General features: G+C 41.2%; 1 long non-coding RNA gene and 1 pseudogene across 1 annotated transcript in view; one reads left to right on the plus strand and one right to left on the minus strand.

Annotated features, from left to right (window-relative positions):
• The window catches only part of LOC132343324 (uncharacterized), a 51668-nt gene that overhangs the window by 1553 nt on the left and 23912 nt on the right, over nucleotides 1–26203 (minus strand). Inside the window, exon 3 of the long non-coding RNA XR_009492083.1 lies at nucleotides 3148–3379. This is a non-coding gene — a long non-coding RNA (uncharacterized lncRNA). The remainder of the gene's footprint in view (nucleotides 1–3147; nucleotides 3380–26203) is intronic.
• Nucleotides 9225–13941, plus strand: LOC790033 (small ribosomal subunit protein uS3-like; annotated as a pseudogene).

The raw sequence follows: 26203 nt of genomic DNA on the forward strand, positions 1-26203 counted from the left end.
GGAAAAGACTCTGATGCTGGGAGGGATTGGGGGCAGGAGGAGAAGGGGACGACAGAGGATGAGATGGCTGGATGGCATCACTGACTCGATGGACGTGAGTCTAAGTGAACTCTGAGAGTTGGTGATGGACAGGGAAGCCTGGTGTGCTGCAATTCATGGGGTCGCAACTAGTCAGACACGACTGAGCGACTGATCTGATCTGATCTAATGCTAAAATAAATGCAAAACACATACTTGACAACTATAAAAGATGGTGGACAGAAATCTAAGATGTAAGTAAATGGGAAAATATCCCCTATTCCTATGTCAGAAGACTTAATCTTGTTAAGATGCCCCTATTTCCCAAACTGATCTTCAGATTTCACACAATTCCGATCAGAATCCCAGCTGACGTCTTTGTAGAAACTGATGTGTGTGTGTGCCCAGTTGTGTCCAACTCTTTGCAACCCCATGGACTGTAGCCTGCCAGGCTCCTCTGTCCATGGGATTCTCCAGGCAAGAATACTGGAGTGGGTTGCCATGCCCTCCTCCAGGGGTTCTTTGGGACCCAGGGATCAAACCTGCATCTCCTGCATAGGCAGGCGGGTTCTTTACCACCCTCCCCACCTGGGAAGTGTCACCTAGAAACTGGTAAGCTAATTCTAAAATTCATATGGAATTGAAGGGTACCCAGAAAGATAAAGCAATCCTGGAAAAGAAGAATCCAATAGGTTTCACACATTCTAATTTCAAAACTTACTACTGAGCAGCAGTAATCCAGACAGCATGGTACTTATTGACACAAAGATAGACCTAGAGATCGATGGGATAGAACTGAGAGAGAAATAAACCCACATGGGGAAATCCATGGCCGTCCAGTGGCTAATACTCCGTGCTTCCACTGCAGGGAGCACAGGTTCGATCCCTGATGGGGGATCTAAGATCCCACATGTCATGCAGCGCAGCCAGAAAAATAAACCCACACTTCTATAGTCAACTGACTTTCAGCCAGAGTGCCAAGACCATTCAGTAGAGGAAGAAGGCAATCACCAAAGGCCATTACTATGTGATTCCTTTTAGGGGAGGATCCAGAATAGGGACTCTAGAAGTAGATAATGAGTGCTGAAGGCTGCAGTGGGGGCGCAGAGGGGTGACAGCTAAAGGACTGGATGAAAATGTCCTAGAATTGACTTGTGATGGGTGCATATACCTGTTCAGTTCAGTTCAGTCACTCAGTTGTGTCCAACTCTTTGCCACCCCATGGATCGCAGCACACCAGGCCTCCCTGTCCATCACCAACACCTGGAGTTCACCCAGACTCACGTCCATCGAGTCAGTGATGCCATCCAGCCATCTCATCCTCTGTCGTCCCCTTCTCCTCCTGCCCCCAATCCCTCCCAGCATCACAGTCTTTTCCAATGAGTCAACTCTTTGCATCAGGTGGCCAAAGTACTGAGGTTTCAGCTTTAGCATCATTCCTTCCAAAGAAATCCCAGGGCTGATCTCCTTCAGAATGGACTGGTTGGATCTCCTTGCAGTCCAAGGGACTCTCAAGAATCTTCTCCAACACCACAGTTCAAAAGCATCAGTTCTTCAGCGCTCAGCCTTCTTCACAGTCCAACTCTCACATCCATACATGACCACAGGAAAAACCATAGCCTTGACTAGACGAACCTTTGTTGGCAAAGTAATGTCTCTGCTTTTGCATATGCTATCTAGGTTGGTCATAACTTTCCTTCCAAGGACTAAGCGTCTTTTAATTTCATGGCTGCAGTCACCATCTGCAGTGATTTTGGAGCCCCAAAAAATAGTCTGACACTGTTTCCACTGTTTCCCCATCTAGTTCCCATGAAGTGATGGGACCGGATGCCATGATCTTCCTTTTCTGAATGATGAGTTTTAAGCCAATTTTTTCACTCTCCACTTTCACTTTCATCAAGAGGCTTTTGAGTTCCTCTTCACTTTCTGCCATAAGGGTGGTGTCATCTGCATATCTCAGGTTATTGATATTTCTCCCGGCAATCTTGATTCCAGCTTGTGCTTCTTCCAGTCCAGCATTTCTCATAATGTACTCGACATTCTAGGAATCAGCAAACTAAAATGGACTGGAATGGGTGAATTTAACTCAGATGAGCATTATATCTACTACTGTGGGCAGGAATCCCTTAGAAGAAATGGAGTAGCCATAATGGTCAACAAAAGAGTCCAAATAGGGGATATTTTCCCATTACTTACATCTTAGATTTCTGTCCACCATCTTTTATAGTTGTCAAGTATATGTTTTGCATTTATTTTAGCATTAGATCAGATCAGATCAGTTGCTCAGTCGTGTCCGACTAGTTGCGACCCCATGAATTGCAGCACACCAGGCTTCCCTGTCCATCACCAACTCTCAGAGTTCACTGAGACTCACGTCCATCGAGTCAGTGATGCCATCCAGCCATCTCATCCTCTGTCGTCCCCTTCTCCTCCTGCCCCCAATCCCTCCCAGCATCAGAGTCTTTTCCAATGAGTCAACTCTTCGCATGAAGACCTACAAGACCTTTTAGAACTAATACACAAAAAAGATGTCCTTTTCATCATAGGGGACTGGAATGCAAAAGTAGGAAGTCAAGAAACACCTGGAGTAACAAGAAAATTCGACGTTCACTCTGGCCATCTCCTGTTTGACTTCTTCCAATTGGCCTTGATTCATGGACCTGACTTTCCAGGTTCCTATGCAGTATTGCTCTTTACAGCATGGGACCTTGCTTCAGTCACCAGTCACATCCACAGCTGTGTATTGTTTTTGCTTTGGCTCCATACCTTCATTCTTTTTGGAGTTATTTCTCCACTGATCTCCAGTAGCATATTGGGCACCTTCTGACCTGGGGAGTTTCTATTTCAGTATCCTATCATTTGCCTTTTAATACTGTTCATGGGGTTCTCAAAGCAAGAATACTGAAGTGGTTTGCCATTCCCTTCTCCAGTGGACCACATTCTGTCAGACCTCTCCACCATGACCCTCCCATCTTGGGTGGCCCCACACGGCATGGCTTAGTTTCATTGAGTTATACAAGGCTGTGGTCCGTGTGATCAGATTGGCTAGTTTTCTGTGATTATGCTTTCAGTGTGTCTGCCCTCTGATGCCTCTCGCAACACCTACCATCTCACTTGGGTTTCTCTTACCTTGGACGTGGGGTGTCTCTTCACGGCTGCTCCAGCAAAGCGCAGCTGTTGCTCCTTACCTTGGACGAGGGGTATCTCCTCATGGCTGCCCCTCCTGACCTTGAATGTGGAGTAGCTCCTCTCGGCCCTCCTGCACCCGCGCAGCCACTGGTCCTTGGACGTGGAGTAGCTCCTCTTGGCCTTCCTACACCCACGCCACCGCCACTCCTTGGATGTTGGTTTTCAGCTCTTCCTAAAAATCAGGAATGGATGTGGATATTTAATTACATTTCTTGGGGTGCTGATCTAGTAGTTTTTTACTCTGTTAATGTGATCTCATATTAGTTTCTTACTACTGGCTATCTGCCTGCAATGCAGGAGAGCCGGGTTCAATTCCTGGGTTGGGAAGATCCCCTGGAGGAGGAAATGGCAACCCATTCCAGTATTCTTGCCTGGAAAATCCCATGGACAGAGAAGCCTGGCAGGTTACAGTCCATGGGGTTGCAAGAGTCAGACACGACTTAGTGACTAAACCACCACCACTGGACTAGCCTGGTATTCAGGGAACCAACTCTTGGTCATGTATTATTTTAAAATTTACTGAAAATATGTTTTTGCTAATATTCTGTTGAACATTTTAGAATGAATGTTATTAAAGTATTTTTCTACAGTTTTCTACTTTTGTTCTAAATGTTCTTTGTATAAATATTGTGTAGAGCTGATAAAGAAAAATTTGGAAGGTTCTTTTCTTGCTCCTTTTTTACTGTATTCTTTCCCTTATTATTATTATTTTTTTTTTGTTATTGCTTGCTCTGAGTATTGCATTTTACATACATAACTGATCACTGGCTTTGGCATTTTTACAAGTTCAAGTGAAGTGCGAGAATCTTATTTCCCTCTGTCTCTTTACCATCCTACATTTATAATTGTTTAAATATTTCCTGTATATACTTTGAGAATCACATCAGATAATGTTATAATTTTTGCTCCAATCCTCAAAGTTAATTTAGAAAAGTTAAACAAAGAAGGCTACATCTTTGCTTTCACCTGTACCCTTTTTGTTGTATTCTATTCTGCCTTGAGATTCTAAGATTCCTTCTTTTATTGTGTTTTTCTTTTTCAAGGACTCTCTTTGAACATTGTTTAGGGTAGGTACTTATAATATTTCATTTCCTTTACCTGATAACATTTTCATTTTCCCTGCATTTCTGAAGGACAGGTTCACTGAATATAGAATTACAGAATAAATGTATACTTAAATAACTATCAAATTATAGTTATTTTCTTTCAGCACTTGGAAACTGTTGTGTCACTTCTTTCTGGTCTTCATGGTTTCTGATGAGAAATCTGCTGTGATTTGAATTATTTATACCCTATTGATAGGTATTATTTGTGTCTTGCTGCTACAAGAATTTTTTCCTTTGTTTTTAGTTTTTAAGTTTGATTATGACATGTAGGGAAAACCACTAGACCATTCAGGTATGACCTAAATCTAATCCCTTATGATTATACAATGGAAGTGAGAAATAGATTTAAGGGCCTAGATCTGAAAGATAGAGTGTCTGATGAACTACGGAATGAGGTTCGTGATATTGTACAGGAGAAAGGGATCAAGACCATCCCCCTGGAAAAAAAAAAGGCAAAAAAGCAAAATGGCTGTCTGGGGAGGCCTTACAAATAGCTGTGAAAAGAAGAGAAGCGAAAAGCAAAGGAGAAAAGGAAAGATATAAGCATCTGAATGCAGAGTTCCAAAGAATAGCAAGAAGAGATAAGAAAGCCTTCTTCGGCAATCAATGAAAGAAATAGAGGAAAACAACAGAATGGGAAAGACTAGAGATCTCTTCAAGAAAATTAGAGACACCAAGGGAACATTTCATGCAAAGATGGGCTCGATAAAGGACAGAAATGGTATGGACCTAACAGAAGCAGAAGATATTAAGAAGAGGTGGCGAGAATACACAGAAGAACTGTACAAAAAAGATCTTCACAACCCAGATAATCACGATGATGTGATCACTCACCTAGAGCCAGACATCCTGGAATGTGAAGTCAAGTGGGTCTTAGAAAGCATCACTATGAACAAAGCTAGTGGAGGTGATGGAATTCCAGTTGAGCTATTTCAAATCCTGGAAGATGATGCTGTGAAAGTGTTGCACTCAACATGCCAGCAAATTTGGAAAACTCAGCAGTGGCCACAGGACTGGAAAAGGTCAGGTTTCATTCTAATCCCAAAGAAAGGCAATGCCAAAGAATGCTCAAACTACTGCACAATTGCACTCATCTCACACACTAGTAAAGTAATGCTCAAAATTCTTCAAGCCAGGCTTTAGCAATACGTGAACCATGGACTTCCAGATGTTTAAGCTGGTTTTAGAAAAGGCAGATGAACCAGAGATCAAATTGCCAACATCCGCTGGATCATGGAAAAAGCAAGAGAGTTCCAGAAAAACATCTATTTCTGCTTTATTGACTATGCCAAAGCTTTGACTGTGTGGATCACAATAAACTGTGGAAAATTCTGAAAGAGATGGGAATACCAGACCACCTGATCTGCCTCTTGAGAAATCTGTATGCAGATCAGGAAGCAACAGTTAGAACTGGACATGGAACAACAGACTGCTTCCAAATAGGAAAAAGAGTACATCAAGGCTGTATATTGTCACCCTGCTTATTTAACTGATATGTAGACTACATCATGAGAAACACTGGACTGGAAGAAACACAAGCTGGAATCAAGATTGCTGGGAGAAATATCAATAACCTCAGATATGCAGATGATACCACCCTTATGGCAGAAAGTGAAGAGGAACTAAAAAGCCTCTTGATGAAAGTGAAAGAAGAGAGTGAAAAAGTTGACTTAAAGCTGAACATTCAGAAAACAAAGATCATGGCATCCGGTCCCATCATTTCATGGGAAATAGATGGGGAAACAGTGGAAACAGTGTCAGACTTTATTTTGGGGGCTCCAAAATCACTGTAGGTGCAGCCATGAAATTAAGCTTACTCCTTGGAAGAAAAGTTATGACCAACCTAGACAGCATATTCAAATGCAGAGACATTGCTTTGCCAACAAAGGTTCATCTAGTCAAGGCTTTGGTTTTTCTTGTGGTCATGTATGGATGTGAGAGTTGGACTGTGAAGGCTGAGCGCCAAAGAATTGATGCTTTTGAACTGTGGTGTTGGAGAAGACTCTTGAGAGTCCCTTGGACTGCAAGGAAATCCAACCAGTCCATGCTGAAGGAGATCAGCCGTGGGATTTCTTTGGAAGGAATGATGCTAAAGCTGAAACCTCAGTACTTTGGCCACCTGATGCAAAGAGTTGACTCATTGGAAAAGACTCTGATGCTGGGAGGGATTGGGGGCAAGAGGAGAAGGGGACGACAGAGGATGAGATGGTTGGATGGTATCACTGACTCGATGAACGTGAGTCTGAGTGAACTCCGGGAATTGGTGATAGACAGGGAGGCTTGGTGTGCTGAGATTCATGGGGTGGTAAAGAGTTGGACATGACTGAGCGACTGAGCTGATGACATGTACTGATAATGAATTTCTTTGTGTTTATCCTGTATGTGTTTGCTTAGCTTTTAAAATCTGTATATTTATGTCTTTTACTGAATCTGAAAAATTTTCAGTCATTATTTATTTGAAGGCTTTTTCAGCCCCCTCTTTTTCTCCTTTTCACTTGGGACTCAAATGACACAAATGTCAGCACTTTCATTAGACTCCCATAAGCCCCTGAGGTTTTGGTTTGGTCATGGTTTTGATTTTAGTTTTATTCACTCTATTTTCTCTTTCTTGTTTAGACTGGACAATTTTTACTGTATTAATTTCCAGATCATGAATTCTTTCCTCTGTCCTCTCCATTTTGTTGTTAAGAGAAACAACATAAAACTCCACTGAGTTTAAAAATTTTAGTTATTGTATTTTTTAATTCTAAGATTTCTATTTGGTTTTCATTTATATCTTTATTACTGAAACTTATTATTATATCTTTATTGCTGAAACTTTTTCACATTTACATTTGTTTACAGAATTTTGTAACTGTTCCTTGAGGCATTTTTAAAATTTAGAACTGCTTTAGAGTGTTTGTCAAGAAGCAAATAATAAAATGAAAGTAGAAATGAATAAAAGTGAAAGCAAAAACAATAAGAAAAAGCAATGCAATGAGCTGATTCTCAGTTTAACTGTAGAATTACCAAACATGTTTAAAAGTTAACACCAATTTTACACAATCTCTTCCAGCAAGATAAGAAGGTGAAAACATTTCTGAAACCAGTACTGCCTCAAAAATTACCACAAATACAGTACAAGAAAATACAATCATCTATCAAAATCTCCCATGACTTTGTTGCAAAATTCCTCAACAGAATGCTAACAAATTGAACCCAGCATTGTGGTTTGTGTGTGTGTGTGTGTGTGTGTGTGTGTGTGTGTGTTTAAAATGATATACCATCACCAAATGCGACTATTCCTGCTATGTGAGACTAGATCAATGTTTGAAAATCAATTACCTTAAGCAATGGCACCCCACTCCAGCACTCTTGCCTGGAAAATCCCATGGATGGAGGAGCCTGGTAGGCTGCAGTCCACGGGGTCGCTAACAGTTGGACATGACTGAGTGACTTCACTTTCACTTTTCACTTTCATGCATTGGAGAAGGAAATGGCAACCCACTCCAGTGTTCTTGCCTGGAGAACCCCAGGGACAGGGGAGCCTGGTGGGCTGCCATCTATGGTGTCACACAGAGTCGGACACGACTGAAGCAACTTAGCAGCAGCAGCAGCAGCAACCATATGAACAAGTTAAGAACAAATAATATATGATTTATCAATCAATGCAGGAAGAGCATTGGACAAAATCTAATAAACACATTATGAAAACTCTCATCAATCTAGTAATAGAGGGAAAATTTTCAACTTAATGAAGAGCACCTACAAAGTAACCTACAACTAACATCATAGTTAAAGGAAAGACAATGCTTTCCCCTTAAGACTGTGATTGAGGCAAGAATGTCTCCTCTTAGCACTGTTATTCTGACCACCTGGCAACATGGCATTGGAGGTCCTAACTGCTGTAATAAGACAGTAAAAAGAAACAAAATGCTCACAGGTTGAAAAGGAAGAAAAGAACTCCTTATTTTCTGATAACATTATCTATGTAAAAAATACTAATGGATCTACAAAATCCTCACAAAATTTCACCACATATGAGTTCATCAGGTCACAGGACATAAAATCATCCAAGAATTAACTGAAATTCTACTTATTAAAAAAGAACATGTAGAAACAAATTTAAAGCATGATTCCATTTCTAATTTTCCAATAAAATGAAAGACTTACCTATAAGTGTAACACATTCAGGGTCTGTATACTTAAATTTGCAAAATTCCAAGGAAAGAAATAGAGAAAGACTTAAAAAATAGAAGATAAGTCCTACGTTCATGGATTGGAAGACTCAACTTAGTAAAGATGTTGATTCTCTGCAAATTCTCTAGTTTTAATAAAGTTTCTATCAAACCACCACTTAATTTTGTTTGTTTTTGTGGACATCAACAAGCTTTTTGTAAAATCTATATGGGAAGGTATGGTAGTAGAGTAGGTAAAACAACTTGAAAAGAATAAAGTGGTAGGAAAAACTTTGATACTAAAGCTTACTATATAGCTTTACAGTAGTCAGGACAGAGTGGTACTGGTAAAGGGATGTCTGTGTGTATGTGTGTGTGTGCTTAGCTGCTCAGTCATGTCTGACTGTTTGTGACCTCATAGACTATAGCCCACCAAGCTCTTCTGTCCTTGGAATTATCCAAGCAAGAATACTGGAGTGGGGAGCCATTCCTGATAGCTTATGGTGAACGGTGTCAGATACGAGACCTCCGAAGAAGAAAAATTAGCTTTGGGACCAGAGACAAGGCTTAAGGCGCTTAGAGCTTCATGTGGCAAAAGTTTTATCACAGTGAAAAAGGGACAGAGAGAGTGTTTGACACAGACATCGAAGGGGCAGAGAGCGCCCCACTGGCCTGTCTTATCAGGCCTGTCTTTATATACTTTTTCAGTTGGTTATTAACAATAGAAAGGTCTTAACAAACCCACTCCGGCAACATGCATCTTAAGATAACAGGATTAGTCAGAAGGTTCTTAAGAAGAAGAAACGTGACCTCGAGCAAGATACATTGTTGTTATACAACTGTTCAGATCAGATCAGTCATTCAGTCGTGTCCGACTCTTTGCGACCCTGTGAATCGCAGCACACCAAGCCTCCCTGTCCATCACCAACTCCCGGAGTTCACTCAGACTCACGTCCATCGAGTCAGTGATGCCATCCAGTCATCTCATCCTCTGTCGTCCCCTTCTCCTCCTGCCCCCAATCCCTCCCAGCATCACAGTCTTTTCCAATGAGTCAACTCTTCACACGAGGTGGCCAAAGTACTGGAATTCCAGCTTTAGCATCATTCCTTCCAAAGAAATCCCAGGGCTGATCTCTAGAAAGGACTGGCTGGATCTCCTTGCAGTCCAAGGGACTCTCAAGAGTCTTCTCCAACACCACAGTTCAAAAGCATCAGTTCTTCGGCGCTCAGCCTTCTTCACGGTCCAACTCTCACATTCATACATGACCACTAGAAAAACCATAGCCTTGACTAGACGAACCTTTGTTGGCAAAGTAATGTCTCTGCTTTTCAATATGCTATCTAGGTTGGTCATAATTTTCCTTCCAAGGAGTAAGGGTCTTTTAATTTCATGGCTGCAATCACCATCTGCAGTGATTTTGGAGCCCAGAAAAACAAAGTCTGACACTGTTTCCACTGTTTCCCCATCTAGTTCCCATGAAGTGATGGTACCGGATGCCATGATCTTCGTTTTCTGAATGTTGAGCTTTAAGCCAACATTTTCACTCTCCACTTTCACTTTCATCAAGAGGATTTTTAGTTCCTCTTCACTTTCTGCCATAGGGTGGTGTCATCTGCATATCTGAGGTTATTGACATGTCTCCCGGCAATCTTGACTCCAGCTTGTGTTTCTTCCAGTCCAGCGTTTCTCATGATGTACTCTGCATGTAAGTTAAATAAACAGGGTGACAATATACAGGCTTGATGTACTCCTTTTCCTATTTGGAACCAGTGTGTTGTTCCATGTCCAGTTCTAACTGTTGCTTCCTGACCTGCATACAGATTTCTCAAGAGGCAGATGAGGTGGTCTGGTATTCCCATCTCTTGAAGAATTTTCCACAGTTTATTGTGATCCACACAGTCAAAGGCTTTGGCATAGTCAATAAAGCAGAAATAGATGTTTTTCTGGAACTCTCTTGCTTTTTGCGTGATCCAGCAGATGTTGGCAATTTGATCTCTGGTTCCTCTGCCTTTTCTAAAACCAGCTTGAACATCAGGAAGTTCATGGTTCGCATATTGCTGAAGCCTGGCTTGGAGAATTTTGAGCATTACTTTACTAGCGTGTGAGATGAGTGCAATTGTGCTGTTAGTACAGAATTTAAGGAAAAACATACCTCTCAGTAAGATGAGTTGTTTTATTGTGTAATCATTAGCTCTGGGCTTAAAGAAAGTTAGTCTTAGAAGAAATAGATTGTTGCCATAACAACTCAGAGTTCAAGAAAAAAAATCTTACATGACTAAGAAAAAGGAGAGTAGAAAAAAAAGTTTGTCCTTTACTCCTCCTCAAGAGCCCTAGACTCCTTATCTACCTACCTAAGAACTAGCTCTCTCATTCCCTTCTCCAAGCCAGGCTTCACCAGTACATGAACCGTGAACTTCCAGATGTTCAGGCTGGTTTTAGAAAAGGCAGAGGAACCAGAGATCAAATTGCCAACATCCGCTGGATCATCGAAAAAGCAAGAGTTCCAGAAAAAAAATCTATTTCTGCTTTATTGACTATGCCAAAGCCTTTGACTGTGTGGATCACAATAAACTGTGGAAAATTCTGAAAGAGATGGGAATACCAGACCACCTCATCTGCCTCTTGAGAAATCTGTATGCAGGTCAGGAAGCAACACTTAGAACTGGACATGAAACAACAGACTGGTTCCAAATAGGAAATGGAGTACGTCAAGGCTATATATTGTCACCCTGCTTATTTAACTTATATGCAGAGTACATCATGAGAAACGCTGGGCTGGAAGAAGCACAAGCTGGAGTCAAGATTGCCGGGAGACATACCAATAACCTCAGATATGCAGATGACACCACCCTTATGGCAGAACGTGAAGAGGAACTAAAAAGCCTCTTGATGAAAATGAAAGAGGAGAGTGAAAAAGTTGGCTTAAAGCTCAACATTCAGAAAACGAAGATCATGGCATCTGGTCCCATCACTTCATGGGAACTAGATGGGGAAACAGTGGAAACAGTGTCAGACTTTATTTTTCTGGGCTCCAAAATCACTACAGATGGTGACTGCAGCCATGAAATTAAAAGACGCTTAGTCCTTGGAAGGAAAGTTATGACCAACCTAGATAGCATAGAGAAAAGCAGTGATACTACTTTGCCAAAAAAGGTCCATGTAGTCAAGGCTATGGGTTTTTCCAGTGGTCATGTATGGATGTGAGAGTTGGACTGTGAAGAAAGCTGAGTGCCGAAGAATTGATGCTTTTGTACTGTGGTGTTGGAGAAGACTCTTGAGAGTTCCTTGGACTACAAGGAGATCCAGCCACTCCATCCTGAACGAGATAAGTCCTGGGCGTTCATTGGAAGAACTGATGCTGAAGCTGAAACTCCAATACTTTGGCCACCTCATGCGGAGAGCTGACCCTGGAAAAGACCCTGATGCTGGGAGGGATTGGGGGCAGGAGGAAAAGGGGACAACAGAGGATGAGATGGCTGGATGGCATCACTGACTTGATGGACATGAATTTGCGTGAACCCCAGGAGTTGGTGATGGACATGGAGGCTGGCGTGCTGTGATTCACAGGGTCTCAAAGAGTCGGACACGACTGAGTGACTGAACTGAACTGAACTGAACTTCCCTTCTCCAGACTATCTTCATGGCCCAGGGATTGAACCTGGGGCTCTGCATTGCAGGTGGATTCTTTACCATCTGAGTCACCAGTGAAGCCTGGCAAGGGATAGACACAAAGATTAATGGAACCAAAGAGAGATCCCAGAAATTCATCTACACAAATATGTCCAACTTATTTTGACAAAGGTGAAAAGCCATTCAAACAAGGAAAGATAGCATTTTCAAGAAAGTGTGCTAGAGAAATGAGACATTAAATGAGCCTCAACCCAAATATCATGTCTATATGAATCACAGACTTAAAAGTGTAAAATAAAAACTGTTAGAGAAAAAAAAAATGGGAGAAAGTCTTGAGGTTCTTGTGCTAGATAAAGAATTCTTACACTTGACACCAAAAGTATGATCCATAAGAGAAAAATATTGATAAATTATACCTCATCAAAATTAAAATATTTGCTCTGTAAAAGACTTTGTTAAGAGGATGAAAAGGTAAGCATATCTACAGACTAAGAAAAAATTTTGCAAATCATATATTTGAAAAGGGACTTGTATGCAGAATATACAAATAACTCTCAAAATTCAATGTCAAAAAAACAATTGAATTAGAAAATGGGGAAAAGTTATGAACAGATATTTCTATTCATGAGGATATATAGATGGAAAACAAGCACAGGTAAAGAAGTTCAATATCAGTAGTCATTTGAATTTACAAATTCAAACTACAATGAGATATTGCTACACAACTTCCAAAATAATTAAAATAAAAAATATTGATAACACCAAATGCTGAAGAGGCAGAGAGACTTCATCACTCATTTATTGCTTGTAGGAATGTAAAATAAACATCCACTCTGGAAAACAGTTTAGCAATTAAAAAACAAAAAACAAACTGAAGAGGTTAACTACCATACGAATCACGAACTGCACTTGAGCATTTATCCCTGAGAAATGGAAGCTTCAATTCACACAAAAATGTATATATAAGTGTGCACAGTAGATTTATCAGTAATAGCTCCAACTGGGGCTAAGAAGAGGAAGTTCGTCACTGATGGCATCTTCAAAGGTGAACTGAATGAGTCTTTCACTGAGGAGCTGGCTGAGGTGAGGTCCATGTTACACCAACCAGGACAGAAATCCTTATCTTGGCCACCAGGACACAGAATGTTCTTGGTGAGAAGGGCCGGTGGATTCCGGGAATTGACTGCTGTGGTTCAGAAGAAATTTGGCTTCCCTGACGGCAGAGTAGAGCTTTATGCTGAAAAGGGAGCCACAGGAGGTCTGTGTGCCATTCCCAGGCAGAGTCTCTGTGTTATAGACTGGTCGGTCCTCCACTTCCTGTGCGGCGGGCCTGCTGTGGTACGCTGCAGCTCCTCCTGGAGAGGGGGGCCAAAGGCTGCGAGGCGGTAGTGTCTGGGAAACTCTGAGGACAGAGGGCTAAATCCACGCATGGCTAAGCCCACGCAGATGGCCTCATGAGCCACAGTGGGGACCTGTTAACTACTATGTTGAGCCTGCTGTGTGCCCTATGCTGCTCAGACAGGGTGTGCTGGGCGTCAAGGGAAAGAGCATGCTGCCTTGGGACCCAGCTGGTAAGACTGGTCCTAAGAAGCCTCTGCCTGAGGACGTGAGCATTGTGGAAGCCAAAGACGAAACGCGCCCACCACCCTTGTCTCTAAACAGAGGAGTGAGAAGCCTGAGCTGCCTGCATGCCCCAGCTGGTACCCACAGCAAAATAGGTCTCCTTGGCCACTGGATCTGGAGTTTGGATGCTGCTCTATAAAGATGTTTAAAGAAAAAAAAAAAATAACTGCAACTGGAAACAATTCAGTTGTTCTTCAAGGGATGAATGGTTAAACAAATTTGTACATCTGTATCATGGAATTCTATTCAGTAATAAAAAGGAATAAACTACACACAACAATCAAGATCTTAAGGAAATTATGCTGAGTGAGAAAAACCAATCTCCAAAAGTTACATACTGAATGATTCCATTTCTATAATATTCTTGAAAGTGAAAGTCGCTTAGTCTTGTCTGACTCTTTGCAACCCCATGGACTATACAGTCCATGGAATCTCCAGGTCAGAATACTGGAGAGGGTAGTCTTTCCCTTCTCCAGAGGATCGTCCCAATCCAAGGGATCCAACCCAGGTCTCTTAAACTAATGTAATTATAGACATGAGAAACCAATGAGTGGTTTCTAGAGTTAGGATTTGAGGGAGGGTTGGCTCCAAAAGGGTAGCCCAAGGGAGCCTTGCGGTGACGGAGCAGTTCTGGACCTCAAGATGCTAGATACACAAAGCTCCTATGTGACAAATTTCATAGAACCACACACACACACACACACACACACACACACACACACGCACATGATTGTTTATACAACTGGCAACACCTTAATAAACTCTGTGGGTTGTACTAATGTCAGTATCATGGATCTGATATTATAGTCACGCAAAATGCTACCTTCGTGGGATTAGGGGTACAGAGCACACAGGATGTACTATACGTTTTTCCCTACCTTCCAAATTAGTTTCTTAAAATTCCTTGTCACATAATTCCAACTTCTGCATCTTCTCAAAATTGGTGTTTGTTGATTGTATTTTCTCATTCAAGTTGAGATTTTCTGACAATGATTTTCAATTGAATCCTGAACACGTGAGTATTGCGTTATGAGACACTAGCTTTTATTCAGGTCTTCTGTCTTATCAGTGCCTACTTACTGCCTGCTAGATGTAGAAGTTCAGCAACGCTACTTTGCCTGTGCTGACACCCAGGGACAGAAGGTGCCCCGTTACTGTAAGACCTCAGGGTCCCCACTAGATGTTTGCTGACACAAACACCACCCTGGTGCTTCCATACTCTGACACTGACACTGCAGAGTGGGATAAGGACTCACTGTTGTCGGGAGGCTATAAAAGTCTCAGCTCCCCACTCCAGCATGTCTGACACCACCAACCCATTGCGGGTGGGGGTGTGTCTTGTCACAACTTGTGAGCGTCTAGGCCCCTCTTATATTTTGGTTACAGGAGTAGGGTGAGGCCCTTGTTTTTTCCACAGTGCTTGACTGGAGTAGGGGAGTTATCACCTAGAAGTGTTCCATCTTGCTAGGCTGCCCCTTCCCTCATGTTCTAGACGGAGAGAGCAGGCTTTTTGGAGGGCTCTCTGTGTTGCTATTTCTGGATAGCTGGCTTCTCCAGCTCCCACTGTTGGACACAGGAGGCAGAAAGAAAACCCAAGGAACCTGCCTCTGTGTTGTTCTTCGGTCCTGCGGTCCCAGCCAGGCTGACTGCTTTTCTCCACCTCTCAGTGTCTTCTTGCTCTCATTTGATGTATAGTATCCAGAGGTTATAACTGTGCTTAGTGGGAAGAACAGGGAGAAGTGCATTTATTTACTCCAGAAGACTTTTATTTCATGTTAATTCCATAGTTATATTTGTTATAAATTCTCTGTAATCTTATTTTCAGTTTAAAAAAAAATTCATATTGGGGTATAGTTGATTTTAGTTTCTGCTGTACAGCAAAGGGAATCAGTTTTATATATCCACCCTTTTTTAGATGTTTTTCCCACATAGGTCATTGTAGAGTATTGAGTACAGTTTCCTATGCTATATAGTAGTTAGCTACTCGGGCTTCCCTGGTTGTTCAGATGGTAAAGAATCCACCTGCAATGTGGGAGACCTGGAATTCTATCCCTGGGTTGGGAGGACCCCCTGGAGAAGGGAATGGCTACGCACTCCAGTATCCTGTCCTGCAGAATTCCATGGACAGAGGAGCCTGGCAGGCTATAGTCCAGGGGGTCACAAAGAACTGGACAAGACTGAACAACTTTCACTTTACTGGGTTGGCCAAAATGTTTGTTCGGGTTTTTGTACACTATCACAAACCTGAATGAACTTTTTGGCCAAGCCACAATATTTTATATATGCTGCTGCTGCTAAGTCACTTCGGTCGCGTCCGACTCTGTGCGACCTTTTATATATAGTAGTGTGTATATGTCAATCCCAATGCCCCATTTTATCCTTCTCCCCCATTCAGCTCCCATAAAATTATGTTAACCATAAAATTGTTTTCTACATCACGATTCTCTCTCTGTTCTGGAAATAAGTTACTTTGTCCATTTTTTAAGGTTCTATATACAAGCAATAGCATATGACGTTTTTCTTTCTCTGACTTACTTCACTCAGTATGAAAATCTCTAGGTCCATCCATGTTGCTGCAAATGGCATTATTTTGATCTTTTTATGCCTGAGTAATATTCCATTGTATATATGTACCACATCTTCTTTATCTATTCCTCTGTCGACGGACATTTAGGCTGCTTCTGTCTCCTGTCTACTGTAAACAGTGCTTCACTGAACATTTGGGTGCATGTATCGTTATGAATAATGATTTTCTTTAGATTTATCCCTGGTAGTGGGACTGTGAGGTCATATGGTACTTCTGTTTTTAGTTTTTTAAAGGGATCTCTATAATGTTCTGTATTGTGGCTGTACCAATTTACATTCTCACTAGCACTTTAGGAGGGTTCCTTTTTCTCCACACCCTCTCCAGCATATATTGTTTGAAGATATTTTGATGGTGGCCACTCTGGTGGCGCTAGTGGTAAAGAACCCACCTGCCAATGCAGGAGACTTAACAGACATGGGTTTGATACCTGGATTGGGAAGATCCCCTGGAGGAGAGAGGGCATGGCAACCCACTCCAGTATTTTTGCCTGGAGAATCCCATGGACAGAGGAGCCTGGTGGGCTACAGTCCATGAGGTCACAAAGAGTCAGACAATGAAGCAACTTAGCAGGTAGGTACCCTCTCTGACCAATGTGAGCTGATCACCTCATTGGAGTTTTGGTTTGCATTTCTCTACTAATTAGTGATACTAAGCATCTTTGCACGTGCTTTATGGCTATCTTTGGAAAAGCGTCTATTTAGATCTTCTGCCCATTTTTTGATTGGGTTGTTTGTTTTTGTTATTGAGCTGCATGAGCTGTTGTATATTTTAGAGATTAATCCCTTATTGGTCACTTCATTTGCATATATTTGGTTGCCTTTTTACTTTGTTTATGGTTTGCTGAATTCTCCCTCCTTTCCTATCTTCTGTTAAAAAAAAAATTAATAAACAGAAACCTCAATTAAATAGGATAGAAGACCAGAAGGGGGAGCTCTCACATCCTCTGATGACAGCAGAGCCCAACAAGAAGACCTGGTAAGAACTGGTCAAATTGTTAAACTGCACAGAAGAAAATGCTAAGCTAAAATCAGTGAAAAAATGGAGAGGACATTCCTGTAGTACCTTAGGGTTGAGACAAAGACCCACCAAGCTCTCAGAGGAAAGGCCAGAAGCAGTTTCCATGTTTACATTCTAGGGCCTGAGGTGAGCCAGATACAGACTGATCCTTAAGCTGCTTACAAGGGATACACTTTAAATATAAGCACATAGAAAGTTTGAACTAGAATCATGGAAAATAATTTACTACAGAAAAATTTTCCAAAACTAAAATGCAAATTCACTTTAGTGGAAGACTAAAACTCACCTCTTTTAATAACAGAAGCAGCAGACCACAAAATATTAAAAAAAGATTCAGGTACAGATGATCTGAATAAGACAATCAACAAACGATCTAATTAACACATTGAGAACATTTGGTAAAATGTTAACATTCTCGTCAAATACACAAATCAAAATCGACTACATGCTGGGCCAGAAAGAAAGCCACAGTATATTTCTGTGTGACAGGACAGAGTATGTTCTTGTTCATAGAAAACAGTAACTATAGTATATTAGAAAATGTCCAGCTGCCTAGAAATTAAAGACTATAGTTATAAATAACCCAGGTTCAAAAATTACAAACAAAAATTTGAAAATATTTTTAAATTAACCGGTTTGTTTATTTTTGGCTGTGCTGGGGCTTCGTTGCTGTGTGTGGACTCTGTCAGGCTGTAGTAGGTGGGCTTCTCATCCTGGGGACTTTTCTTATTGTGGTGCCCAGGCTCAGTTGCCCTGAGGCATGTAGGATCTTCCTGGACCAGGGATTGAATCCGTGTCCCCTGCATTGGCAGGCGAACTCTCAACCAGTGAACCAGCCAGGAAGCCTCTGAAAATACTGTAAAATGAATGATAAAGCAGGGGCTGAGGGACAGACAAAGACAAATGAAGCAGAACAGACTCCACGAAATCACCAACACAGATCTAGGGACCTATGCCACACGGCAATAGGAAGTGATGGTAGTGTATCAGTTAGTGTCCAATCGGGAACAGAAACCACACGTGATTTAAACAAAGGAAGTTTAATATAAAGCTATACTATTAAGCCATGATAAAAGAGAAAATATAACTTACAATGGAACCCTAGGACTGAGGAAGAGTGCCCAAGGAGGAATAAACTTCAAAGTGTTATCAACCATGGTCCTTGGACTCTAATCAGTAGAAATGAAGAGGTCTGATGAGCAATTCAGGTAAGACTTCACCATGAGAACATGTTAACAGGTGCCTAACTGGGTCTTGGAGGAGAGTGGGGTGGTTCTTTAAATGGGCTGAGGGTGGGGGCATTGGTGGGCCTGGCCAGAGGAATGGTTTAGGTGGTCTTCTCACACCCTTGTGGCAGTGCTGTAAACAGGAATCATGCTCCTGGCACTTAGAAGGGGCAGTTGATTTGTGGGCTTTTCGAATCTTATTGCTCATAATTGCTGCATTCGCACCTGTATACAGTTATTTTGAGTCCCTTGTAGCTTCTCGGTTTTCCAGTGCTGGAATATAGATGGAAGAGACATCTATGTGCAAGTGCAAGCACTCCAGTAGAGGGTCCCAGGTCCCAGCCTAGCTCCCACCCCTGGTGGAGAAGTTCCGGGCCTTGCCTAGAGCAGAGCTGGACCATGGTTGCTGAGCCAGCAGAAAGCAACCTTGGGAGGCAGACGAGCCACAGCTAGAAGCTGGGAGGGAAGCGTGCAGGAGGAGTGGAGGTGCTGATGAAGATGGGAGGCCAGGATTGTGCTGTCTCCAAGAAAGCCACGGGGAGGGGAGAAGCAGGCTGTGCTGGGGTTAACACGTTGCCGAGGAAAACGTGTCCTGGCCGTGTGGCTTAGGTGAGCATCGCTGGGTGTCCCCCATTGCAGTGCTGACTTGGTGCACAGCCCCTGGAAGGTACAGGACAGCCCCTTCCCCTGGTGGTCTCCCTCCAGCTGTCTCTGCTGAGAAAGGTTACCTCCTCTCTCTCGCTCTCTTTAGTCGCTCAGCTGTGTGGACTCTTGCGACCCCATAGATTGTAGCCCACCAGGCTCCTCTGTCCATGGGAGTCTCCAGGCAAGAATACTGGAGTGGGTTGCCATTTTTTTCTCCAGGGGATGTTCCCGACCCAGGGATCGAACCCAGGTGTCCTGCATTGCATGCAGATTCTTTACCGAATTAGCTATGAGGGAAGCTGAAGGTTACCATGCTGCCCCCTTAATGGAGAGCCGCCTAAAGAGCTCTGTCTGCTGTTGCAGAGAGCACTGCAAGGTGCACTGGGGGCTGAGAGGCGATGAACTGATAACTGGTACAATTACTTTTGGTAAATAGTACTGGTTCAATTGGAGATACATATGGAAAATGTATCTTTGCCCATTCCTGCACTATGTGCAAAATTAATTCTATAGACAATGAATCTAAATGTTAAAGATAAGAAGGAAATATGGATTTTTTAGAAAGATTTCTAGATTTAAGAGCACTCTCTAGCTTTTCAGAATGTTTTTTTTATTTTATTTTATTTTTAAACTTTACACAATTGTATTATTTTGTCAAATATCAAAATGAATCCACCACAGGTATACATGTGTTCCCCATCCTGAACCCTCCTCCCTCCTCCCTCCCCATACCATCCCTCTGGGTCATCCCAGTGCACTAGCCCCAAGCATCCAGTATCGTGCATCGAACCTGGACTGGCAACTCGTTTCTTACATGATATTTTACATGTTTCAATGTCATTCTCCCAAATCTTCCCACCCTCTCCCTCTCCCACAGAGTCCATAAGACTGTTCTATACATCAGTGTCTCTTTTGCTGTCTCGTACACCGGGTTATTGTTACCATCTTTATAAATTCCATATATATGCGTTAGTATACTGTATTGGTGTTTTTCCTTCTGGCTTACTTCACTCTGTATAATAGGCTCCAGTTTCATCCACCTCATTAGAACGGATTCAAATGTATTCTTTTTAATGGCTGAGTAATACTCCATTGTGTATATGTACCATAGCTTTCTTATCCATTCATCTGCTGATGGACATCTAGGTTGCTTCCATGTCCTGGCTATTATAAACAGTGCTGCGATGAACATTGGGGTACACGTGTCTCTTTCCCTTCTGGTTTCCTCAGTGTGTATGCCCAGCAGTGGGATTGCATAAATGGGTTGAATGCCCCAACCAAAAGACAAAGACTGGCTGAATGGATACAAAAACAAGACCCATACATATGTTGTTTACAAGAGACCCACTTCAAAACAGAGGACACATACAGACTGAAAGTGAAGGGCTGGAAAAAGATTTTCCATGCAAATAGCGACCAAAAGAAAGCAGGAGTAGCAATACTCATATCAGATAAAATAGACTTTAAAACAAAGGCTGTGAAAAGAGACAAAGAAAGTCACTATATAATGATCAAAGGATCAACCCAAGAAGAAGATATAACAATTATAAATATATATGCACCCAACACGGGAGCACCACAGTATGTAAGACAAACGCTAACAAGTATGAAAGGAGAAATTAACAATAACACAATAATAGTGGGAGACTTTAATACCCCACTCACACCTATGGATAGATCAACTAAACAGAAAATTAACAAGGAAACACAAACGTTAAACGATACAATAGACCCAGTTAGACCTAATTGATACCTATAGGACATTTCATCCCAAAACAATGAATTTCACCTTTTTCTCAAGTGCACATGGAACCTTCTCCAGGATAGATCATATCCTGGGCCATAAAGTTAGCCTTGGTAAATTAAAAAAAATAGAAATCATTCCAAGCATCTTTTCTGACCACAATGCAGTAAGATTAGATCTCAATTACAGGAGAAAAACTATTAAAAATTCCAACATATGGAGGCTGAACAACACGCTGCTGAATAACCAACAAATCACAGAAGAAATCAAAAAAGAAATCAAAATTTGCATAGAAACGAATGAAAATGAAAACACAACAACCCAAAACCTGTGGGACACTGTAAAAGCAATCCTAAGGGGAAAGTTCATAGCAATACAGGGACACCTCAAGAAACAAGAAAAAGGTAAAATAAATAACCTAACTTTACACCTAAAGCAACTAGAAAAGGAAGAAATGAAGAACCCCAGGGTTAGTAGAAGGAAAGAAATCTTAAAAATTAGGGCAGAAATAAATGCAAAAGAAACAAAAGAGACCATAGCAAAAATCAACAAAGCCAAAAGCTGGTTCTTTGAAAGGATAAATAAAATTGACAAACCACTAGCCAGACTCATCAAGAAACAAAGGGAGAAAAATCAAATCAATAAAATTAGAAACGAAAATGGAGAGATCACAACAGACAACACAGAAATACAAAGGATCATAAGAGACTACTATCAACAATTATATGCCAATAAAATGGACAACGTGGAAGAAATGGACAAATTCTTAGAAAAGTACAACTTTCCAAAACTCAACCAGGAAGAAATAGAAAATCTTAACAGACCCATCACAAGCACGGAAATTAAAACTGTAATCAAAAATCTTCCAGCAAACAAAAGCCCAGGTCCAGACGGCTTCACAGCTGAATCCTACCAAAAATTTAGAGAAGAGCTAACACCTATCCTGCTCAAACTCTTCCAGAAAATTGCAGAGGAAGGTAAACTTCCAAACTCATTCTATGAGGCCACCATCACCCTAATACCAAAACCTGACAAAGATCCCACAAAAAAAGAAAACTACAGGCCAATATCACTGATGAACGTAGATGCAAAAATCCTTAACAAAATTCTAGCAATCAGAATCCAACAACACATTAAAAAGATCATACACCATGACCAAGTGGGCTTTATCCCAGGGATGCAAGGATTCTTCAATATCCTCAAATCAATCAATGTAATACACCACATTAACAAATTGAAAAATAAAAACCATATGATTATCTCAATAGATGCAGAGAAAGCCTTTGACAAAATTCAACATCCATTTATGATAAAAACTCTCCAGAAAGCAGGAATAGAAGGAACATACCTCAACATAATAAAAGCTATATATAACAAACCCACAGCAAACATTATCCTCAATGGTAAAAAAATTGAAAGCATTTCCTCTAAAGTCAGGAACAAGACAAGGGTGCCCACTTTCACCATTACTATTCAACATAGTTTTGGAAGTTTTGGCCACAGCAATCAGAGAAGAAAAAGAAATAAAAGGAATCCAAATTGGAAAAGAAGTAAAACTCTCCCTATTTGCAGATGACATGATCCTCTACATAGAAAACCCTAAAGACTCCACCAGAAAATTACTAGAACTAACCAATGATTATAGTAATGTTGCAGGATATAAAATCAACACACAGAAATCCCTTGCATTCCTATACACTAATAATGAGAAAACAGAAAGAGAAATTAAGGAAACAATTCCATTCACCATTGCAACAAAAAGAATAAAATACTTAGGAATATATCTACCTAAAGAAACAAAAGACCTATATATAGAAAACTATAAAACACTGGTGAAAGAAATCAAAGAGGACACCAATAGATGGAGAAATATACCATGTTCATGGATCGGAAGAATCAATATAGTGAAAATGAGTATACTACCCAAAGCAATTTATAGATTCAATGCAATCCCTATCAAGCTACCAACAGTATTCTTCACAGAGCTAGAACAAATAATTTCACAATTTGTATGGAAATACAAAAAACCTCGAATAGCCAAAGCGATCTTGAGAAAGAAGAATGGAACTGGAGGAATCAACCTACCAGACTTCAGGCTCTACTACAAAGCCACAGTTATCAAGACAGTATGGTACTGGTACAAAGACAGAAATATAGATCAATGGAACAAAATAGAAAGCCTAGAGATAAATCCAGAATGTTTTCTAGATTTTAAGAAGAAAACATAGGCTATATCATCATTACTTGGTAATAGGCAAGTATTTCTTAAGAGGATATGAAAAGCACTAATAAAAGTGAAATTTCTTAAATTGGACTGTGTTAAGATTTAAAACACCTGTTCAAAACCCTGGTGGCTCTGTGGTAAAGAATCCACCTGCCAATGCAGGAGGCACAGGAGACAAGGGGTTGGATCCCTGATCCTGGAAGATCCCACGTGCGGCCCCGCAAAGCAACTAAGCCCCTTCACCACAGCTTTTGAGCCTGTCCTCTGGAGCCGGGAGCTGCAGATACGGAGCCTGTATGCTACATCTGCTGACGCCTGAGTGCCCCAGCACCCATGCTCTGCAGGAGGAGAAACCACTGCAGTGAGAAGCCCTTGCACCACTACTGGAGAACAGCCACTGCTTGCTACAACTGAAGAAAAGCCCGGGCAGCAACAAAGACTCAGCACAGTCAGAAATAAATGAATACAGTGACCCAGTTCCATAAGCAGAGCTGGGCTCAGAAATGACAGCACTTAGCCTAGGACCTTCCCTATTTCATGTGAAGCTTGTACTAATAGCACCAAAGTCATCCCTATCACCATATATTTTTATTTGAAGATAAATAAAATTTCAAGTTTATTTTCTCAATGTAGGTGAGTTCTATTTGAAGAAAATCCCGCTATTGGGGACTTAACTGAAGGAGAAATCTGGGCAATTTCCAAACTTTACAAAAACTTCCCTTGCAGCTTTCCCTTTAAAGGGGCATAGTCCCACTGTACTTTTTAAAGCACAGTTCAGTTAGGAAGAATTCAGTCTACATGCAGATTTTTCAGAAATGTTCGGATGCATCAACCTATGTACACCTTTGTTCTGATCCCTTTTTTTTTCTCTGTTGAGTATCTTCCATTCTAAACATAAGCCACATGGTAGTATGAGATTGGTTTGATCACTGGGCACAGTATTTGAATCAATTATAACAAGATAAGTAGTAGTTACAATCAACTTTATTGTTGTATTTAAAAACTGTCCTTTTATACAAGACAACGTGGGCTCAGCTTATGTATTAATATTGGCTTGAACATATGTATCTAATTTAATTCCTTCTCAAAAGTGCACTAAAACTAAAATAGCAGATTTCTTTTTTTTAATATAAATTTATTTTAATTGGAGGCTAATTACATTACAATGTTGTATTGGTTTTGACATACATCGACATGAATCTGCCACGGGTGTACACGTGTTCCCCTCCTGAACCCCCCTCCCACCTCCCTCCCCATCTCATCCCTCTGGGTCATCCCAGTGCACCAGCCCCAAGCACCCTTATCATGCATCGAACCTGGACTGGCGATCCATTTCACATATGATAATATACATGTTTCAATGCCATTCTCCCAAATCATCCCACCCTCACCCTCTCTAACAGAGTCCAAAAGACTGTTCTATACATCTGTGTCTCTTTTGCTGTCTCCCATACAGAGTTATCGTTACCATCATTCTAGATTCCATATATATGTGTTAGTATACTATATTGGTGTTTTTCTTTCTGGCTTACTTCACTCTGTATAATAGGCTCCGGTTTCATCCACCTCATTAGAACTGATTCAAATGTATTCTTTTTAATGGTTGAGTAATACTCCATTGTGTACATGTACCACAGTTTTCTTATCCACTCGTCTGCTGATGGACATCTAGGTTGCTTCCAGGTCCTGGCTATTATAAACAGTGCTGCGATGAACATTGGGGTACACGTGTCTCTTTCCCTTCTGGTTTCCTCAGTGTGTATGCCCAGAAGTGAGATTGCTGGATCATAAGGCAGTTCTATTTCCAGTTTTTTAAGGAATCTCCACACTGTTCTCCATAGTGGCTGTACTAGTTTGTATTCCCACCAACAGTGTAAGAGGGTTCCCTTTTCTCTGCACCCTCGCCAGCATTTATTATTTGTAGACGTTTGGATAGTAGCCATTCCGACTGGCGTGAAATGGTACCTCATAGTGGTTTTAATTTGCATTTCTCTGATAATGAGTCATGTTGAGCATCTTTTCATGTGTTTGTTAGCCATCTGTATGTCTTCTTTGGAGAAATGTCTATTTAGTTCTTTGGCCCATTTTTTGATTGGGTCATTTATTTTTCTGGAATTGAGCTGCATGAGCTGCTTGTATATTTTTGAGATTAGTTGTTTGTCAGTTGCTTCATTTGCTATTATTTTCTCCCATTCTGAAGGCTGTCTTTTCACCTTGCTTATAGTTTCCTTTGTTGTGCAAAAGCTTTTAATTTTCATTAGATCCCATTTGTTTATTTTTACTTTTACTTCCAATATTCTGGGAGGTGGGCCATAGAGGATCCTGCTGTGATTTATGTCAGAGAATGTTTTGCCTATGTTTTCCTCTAGGACTTTCATAGTTTTGGGTCTTACATTTAGATCTTTAATCCATTTTGCATTTATTTTTGTGTATGGTGTTAGAAAGTGTTCTAGTTTCATTCTTTTACAAGTGGTTGACCAGTTTTCCCAGCACCACTTGGTAAAGAGATTGTCTTTTCTCCACTGTATATTCTTGCCTCCTTTGTCAAAGATAAGGTGCCCATGCTGCTGCTGTGTCGCTTCAGTTGTGTCCGACTCTGTGCGACCCCATAGACAGCAGCCCACCAGGCTCCCCCGTCCCTGGGATTCTCCAGGCAAGAACACTGGAGTGGGTTGCCATTTCCTTCTGCAATGCATGAAAGTGAAAAATGAAAGTGAAGTCTCTCAGTCGTGTCTGACTCTTAGCAACCCCTGGACTGTAGCCCACCAGGCTCCTCCATCCATGGGATTTTCCAGGCAAGAGTACTGGAGTGGAGTGCCATGGTGCGTGGATTTATCTCTGGGCTTTCTATTTTGTTCCATTGATCTATATTTCTATCTTTGTGCCTGGACCATACTGTCTTGATGACTGTGGCTTTGTAGTAGAGCCTGAAGTCAGGCAGGTTGATTCTTCCAGTTCCATTCTTCTTTCTCAAGATTGCTTTGGCTATTCGAGGTTTTTTGTATTTCCATACAAATTGTGAAATTATTTGTTCTA

The sequence above is a fragment of the Bos taurus genome, chromosome 21 (genome assembly GCF_002263795.3).
Source record: "Bos taurus isolate L1 Dominette 01449 registration number 42190680 breed Hereford chromosome 21, ARS-UCD2.0, whole genome shotgun sequence".
In the NCBI taxonomy this organism is placed as follows: Eukaryota; Metazoa; Chordata; class Mammalia; order Artiodactyla; family Bovidae; genus Bos; species Bos taurus.